We start from the raw sequence: 7,074 nt of genomic DNA, 5'->3' as shown, positions 1-7,074 counted from the left end.
TCATCATGACATGCTGACTCAAGACACGAAAGCAAAAGGACAAACTGACCATCCAGTGATGGATCCCAAACAGAAACAAGCACATGTCTGCATGCCTGTTTTAAAGTTGGTTATGGGCCTGGCAAACGGCACAGAGGGTGAAGGTGTGTACTGCCATGTCTGGTGATTTGAGTTCAATCCCAGGAACCCACGTGATGGAGGGAGAGAACTGATCCTCTTTATCAGGATGGTGAAAGCTGACTAATACACGTGTTTAATAAGTTATTAAAACATTGAATAACAGAATGATATTCATGTTAGAATTATCTCTGTTAGAAAAGAAAGGGAGGGAGAAAGGAAGGAAGGAAGAGAGAGCCACATCTCCTGTCTCCACCACCTTAGTGCTGGGATTAAAGGAGTGAGCCACCGCCACCTGGATCTGTTTCTGGATTGATTTTGTATAGCCCAGGGTAGCCTTGAACTGACAGAAATCCATCTGCCTCTGTCTCCTGAGTCCTGGGATTAAAGGTGTTTGCCATCATTCCCTGGCCTCTAGTGGCTTAGTTTTGCAATTTGATCTTTGGGCAAGCATTATTTATTAAAATATAAATAAAATATCACTACAGAATAGTCCCTTAATTTTGGTTTTTCTTCTGTCTTACCAGGTGGCTCTTCTGATACAGAGATTTTGGATTTTCCTTTAACAAGCACGTTTGGGTTTAGAGAAGGAGAGAGCCACACTCTAACTACAAAGCCAGTTTTAATCTTTAACTGCACTGGGTCTGCAAAAAAAGGGCTATTTTCCTTATATATATGGAGACCAGAATAAACAAATATTTGGGAAGATTTATGAAATTTTATCCTGTTGGAAATATGACATATGAATAGACCAACTGACTCTTTTTCTTGAGACATTTTCTCTGAATGTTTTATTTATTCCATGTTCTTCAGGTTCCCTAATTGGATGCTTTTATTCTCTTGGAAAGGAGAAGACAAAGCCCTCACCCAACCCTAACTTTGGGGAGTCTCCCTTTGGGCAGGTTATAGCTAACCAAAGGCATTTGTCAGTCTTATAAGTTAGTTTAGATTGAACGGCCATGTTGTTTTATGAACAATTGCCTCTCCTAATGAAAAAGTCTCTCTTGTTTGAATTTAATCTTCATAAATTTTAATGGTATCCATAGATTTTCTTCTTCTGTGGAAACAAAAGCAGAACTTCTTCCCCAATGTAACACATAACCTGGTTTCCATTCTGAGGTCAACATATTCTCGAAATATACAGGCTGGTTTGATTGGGCAGTTTTTCCCTACTATCCAATGTCTCTCTGCAGCTGTTGTTCCAATCTCATTAGCATTTAAACAATTTAAAGTTAATAAAGCATTGTAATCTATCTCTGCTTTTAAAGTGTGTTTAGATCTTTCTTTAACTGTTTGTCATGTAGGATTGTGTGCTATACCTGTAATATGCAAAAAAACTGTTTCATTTTGCTAGAGACATATGCTGGAGCATTGTCAGTCTTAATTTAATTTTCCAAACTCTGCTAAAATAAAACACATCCATTTGCCAAATTTCATTTCTTTGAGTACCCTTTGGGCTACTTTCTTCAGGTACTGGAGTTTGGTTATACAAAGAACAAGTAGAACCTTTACTTTTAAGTTCCTGACTTGTTGTCAAGTGATAGAAAAAAATCTTTTTTCAAACCCTTGCTACTAACATGATATTTCTTAGGAAATTCCAATGCTGCTAGCACATTCCCAATCTATAGCTGATCAATTTCATGAATACCTTGGGTCAGAGGGCCTGGTAGGCCCATATGGGATCTGATATGTGTTTTATGTGAAGGAAGATTTCTATTTCTGATTATTTCTTGTAACTGAGTAAATAGCAAAGTTAATTCTGAATCACTTGGAATAATTTCAGTGGTTTTAAGATGCAAAACAACTCTTTCTGCACATTGAGAGTCAGAAACTATATTAAAAGGGTCTAGAATATCTAATAATACCATGAGAATAGCATATAATTCTGACTTTTGAACAGAATAATAAGGGATTTAAGCCACTTTACTTGAATTTCCTGACTTATAACCTGCCTGTCCTGATTTATTTGTGTCAATATAGAATGTAGGGGCTCCAGAAATTGGTGTTTCTTATACATTGTGAGGAAGGATCTAATTATTTCTCCTTAAAAATTGAAGTCTCTTGTTTTGGAGATATTTGTTACTAATCTCTCCCAAGAAATTCCTGGAATCTCTTTGTCAATATTCATTTTCTGGCCACAATGAGGCAATTTTAGCATTGGTAAAAGGTACACAAAATCTGTTGGGTCTATTCCTGTTAACTGATGTTATCTCAATTTTCCTTTCAGAATCAGTTCCGAAACCTTTTCTACATAGCTCTTTAATTTTTTATTCTGTTTGTGTGATAAAGATATTCATTCTATTATTCTCTCTCTGCATAAGAATTCTCGTAGAGACTGCGTAGAGGGTAGTGTGACCAAGATACAATACATGCATGCATCCTGTAATTTCTTTTCTACCAGAGCCAATTCTTTCTCAGCATCAACTGATAATTTCCTTGAACTATGTCAGGCCTTATCACCTTGTAAGGTCTGAAATAAGTTACTTGGTTCGTGAGTAGCATATCTGATTGTGGTTTGTAGCCAGTTAGTACCATCCAGCAAATTTTGAAAACCCATAGGGTTTGCAATTGATCTCTACTCATTTGTACTTTCTGGGGCTGAATATTTGTAAACCTTTCTTATACTCTAGGTGTTTAATAGAATCTTCTTTTTGTATATTTTTTCAGGAGTAATTCGTAGTTCCCAGCACAGTGAAATTTTCTTTACTTCTTCAAACATTTTTTCTAAGCTACCAGGATCTGAATCAGTTAGTATGATATCATCCATATAATGGTAAATTTTTTTGTTGTTTGTTTTTCGAGACAGGGTTTCTCTATAGCTTTTGGAGCCTGTCCTGGAACTAGCTCTTGTAGACCAGGCTGGCCTCGAACTCACAAAGATCCGCCTGCCTCTGCCTCCCAAGTGCTGGGATTAAAGGCATGCGCCACTACCGCCATGCATAATGGTAAATTATAGATTGAGGAAAATGTATGTAAATATTTCCAATAGTTGCTATACAAAATATTGATACAAGTTGAAGCTGTTTAACATTCTTGTGGAAGAATTTTCCACTGATAACTTTTAACAGGCTGGGAATTATTATAAGTAGGCACCATAAAGGCAATTTTTCTCTATCCTGAGGTGGGGGTCCAAGGGAATCCTGCAACCCACAGGGAGAGGGAGTGAGTCAAGGCTGCTTGTTTGTTTCTGGGCTGCCCAGACTCCTGAAATAACCACACAGAAACTGTATTAATTAAATCACTGCTTGGCCAATCAAGTGTATTGCTAGCTAGCTCTTACATCTAGAATTAACCCAGCTCCATTATTTTATATTTTACCATGAGGGTTGTGGCCTGCCAGCAAGGTTTCAGCATGCCTATCTCTGGCCACAGCTCCACGGCTTCTCCCTGACTCCACCCTTCTTTCTCTCAGCCTCCAGTTTAGCGGGCGCGTGTGTGTATGTGTGTGTGTGTGTGTCCCTGCCTAGCTCTTACCTAGTTCTACCCTATCAGGCCAAGCCTGTTCCTTTATTAACCAATGGTATTCACAGCATCCAGAGGGGAATCCCACATCAAGTCACATAAACCGTGGACACAGAAAGCTGTGCATAAGAAGTTTGTGTGGCAGGAAACGAGGGCATGGGGGCTTCCTGAATGACAGAGCTTCCTGGTGGTGGGTGGCTAACACTGGCAGCATTTGGTGCCCAGCCAGGGATGGGCGGCACCTGGAGGCTGCTGTAGAAAGGCTGCAATGGGAAACCCCCAGACTCTTATGGAGGCCTTGGGGGAGGGAGGGAAAGCCTGCCATGGGGGTGACTCGTTTATGTTGGATGCCAAATGAATGTTTATCTAACTCTCTATCAATAAAAACTCGAGAGTCAGATATTGGAGTAAGAACCAGATTGATCAGAGACATGGCAGAGAAGTGACTAGTGACCTGTCTTTCTCTTTCCTTTATCCAAAAGAGCCAAAAATCTTTCTAAGCCCCTCCATACTGCTTCCTTTGTCTCTCTATATGTCCTTGGTTCTCCAAAACATTTATGGATAATTTTGGTCAGCTAGTAGCTAGCTCTACTCTCTGATTCAAAGTAAACTTTATTGACTGATGTAGGATGCCCCTCTGTATGTTGTGAATATGTTTTATTGCCATTAGTTAATAAAGAAACTGACATGGTCAATAGCCAGGCAACATAGAGCCAGGGGCAAATCCAAAAAGAGATACAGGAGAAAGAAGGGAGGATTGAGGGAGACACCAGCAGCTGCCAAAGAAGCAAGATGTGAGGTAGTAAGCCACAAGCCTCATGGTAAAAAACAGAGTAATAGAAATGGGTTAATTCAGTTGTAAGAGCTAGTTAATAAGAAGCCTGAGCTAATAGGCCAAATAGTTTGTAATTAATATTAAGCCTCAGAGTGGTTATTCTGGAACTGGTGGGCAGGAGAGAAACCTCCAGATACAATCAGCAGTCTTGGGAGTGTCAAGAGTGTGATCAAAATATCCCACAGCAATCACCAAGGCGTGGGTTCATTCAGACAGGTTCTGGGGCTGAGGCTGAGAATTATGTCCTGATCTATAGTCAAAGAGAGAGTCACTGGGCCTGCTTGGGCTTTACAACCTCAAAGCCCACCCACAGTGACATGCTTCTTCCAACAAGGCCACACCTTCTAAGCAGGTGACCAAGGTTAGTCTACATTTTGGTCCATGAAACAGTGTAGAAACTTCTGGCCAGAGGAGATTCGAGGCCAGATTTGGGCTCCAATGTGTCTGGTTTAGGGGCTAGAAACCCTTTCCCAGGCCTGCCTTTCCTACCTCTGTTGGCAGCACCTGGAACCCTCCCTGTCAAGACTCACTACTCCCGATACATTTTCATTCTGATTCACAAAATGCCATTTCTAGGGGAGGGGATTGATTTGGATTTTGGAGATAGATTCTCATGTATCCCAGGCTAACCTGGAGTTCATTATGAAGCCAAGGATGACCTTGAACTCCTAATCCTTCTTCCACCTCGCAAACGCTAGCATCAGACATTTGCTACCACGCCTGGCTTAGCCTTCGGAAGGGTTTGACTTCAAACCTCTACAGTCTGGATATTTATTTCCCATAAGCTCTGACCACCACACCACTCTGATACCTGTGAGAAAGCACTCAAGCCAGAGGACAGAGAGGTGGAGGACAGGGAGACAGACAGACAGACAGACAGGAAACCTGAGGACAGGGAGACAGACAGACAGACAGACAGGAAACCTGAGGACAGGGAGACAGACAGACAGACAGGAAACCTGAGGACAGGGAGACAGACAGACAGACAGGAAACCTGAGGACAGGGAGACAGACAGACAGACAGGAAACCTGAGGACAGGGAGACAGACAGACAGACAGGAAACCTGAGGACAGGGAGCTAAAGGAGGGGAGTCAGAGGACAGGGAGACAGATGGAGGACAGGCAGACAGACAGAGGACAGGGAAGCAGATGGAGGACAGGGAGACAGAGGGCAGGAAGAGGTAGCTGTTGTAACCATTCATGCCTTTGGAACAGTCCTTAACCTAAGGACTTACTCTCTGCCCTCACCCCCAACAAACTGTGCCCCTTGGGGTCACTGACCACCAAATCCAATGAGCCTCTTCCTCTCGCCCCAGCAGATGGCAGACTGGTCACTGGATCTTCCTTGTGGCTTCCACGCAACCCCTAACTTCTGTAAACATCCAAGGCACTCTCACACAAATGAACTCAGTATCAGAAAAGCTCGGGGGACTAGCTTCCTTCAGGGCTCCCAAACCCTTCTGTGGGGCAGTCAACCAGCCTGGGGATCTTGTCTGCACAGCCCATGGCCTGCCCATCACCCTCGAGTCCTCCTTGAGTGTTCAGCGGCCTCTCTTCCCTCTTCCCTGTCTCCCGCTCTGTCTCACTAACCTTCTCCAGCCCCACCTGGAACTGCTGGAAACTCTGTTCCTCCAGCACCAAAGTTACCTTGATTGCTTTGCAGTGCCGGGGATGGAACCCAGGGCCTCACGTACGCTAGGTCCTACCACTGAGCTACATACTCAGCCTGGAACCAGGTTCTTATCAGAGCGGCTCTCAAGACTAAAGGGTCACTGAGTATGGCAGAGCACCCATTTAATCCCAGTCCTCAGGAGGCAGAGGCAGGAAGACCTCTGTGAGTTCAAGGCCAGCCTGGTCTACAAAGCGAGTTCCAATCTAGTCAGGGACATATAGTGAGACCCAGTCTCCTCCTCAAAGAGATTTCTAGGTTCTCTTATAGGCCTTAACTTCCTGGGTTTCCTTCTAAACCAAACTGCTGAGGGCTCCTCTGAACAGAATGTCCAACTTTTATTGACTCCTCACTAATTGGAGAATCCTTCATATTTTCTAAGTCTTTATCACCCTACGTCCAGGCCTCATACCTCTTGCTACATAACGCACCCACACAAGTAGAATTCTAGACATTTCTAGGTATAACTGTGCGAATCTTGAACTGCTGTGAGCTGACAGCAAGGTCTCTAATCTATTGCCACATGGCAGACCCCAGGATCCCACCTGTCCTTTCCCCACGACCACAGCCGAACGACTCTCACTGTCTGCCACCCACTTACGCAATTGTTCTCTCCCAGTGGCTTCCAAGCGTGGGTTTCTGTTGTCTCGAGATGAAGGTTCATTCCCAAGCACATCAACATAGCAGAGAGTACCAAGCATGCAGCCTCCAGGCTACAGACATATGAAGTCATTTAATTCCTGCGGCAGCCACTCGGGACGTGTCCTGTCGATTCCGCTTTTACTTGAAGTGCAGAAAGGCTAAGGAACTTGGCATTTTGCGTGAATGATAAATGGAAGAACCAAGGTTTGGACCAGAGAGTGGATTCAGGGCTCCCCTGGCTCCAGGTACTGTTCCTGTGAACCGAGTTCACAACAGTCCTCAGCCCTCACCTCCTAGTTCTGACCTCACCACTCCTCAGCATATGCAGAATCTGTCTTTCTGTGTTGCT

Source organism: Microtus pennsylvanicus, chromosome 13 (assembly GCF_037038515.1).
Source record: "Microtus pennsylvanicus isolate mMicPen1 chromosome 13, mMicPen1.hap1, whole genome shotgun sequence".
NCBI lineage: Eukaryota > Metazoa > Chordata > Mammalia > Rodentia > Cricetidae > Microtus > Microtus pennsylvanicus.
This window is presented reverse-complemented; position numbering follows the sequence as displayed.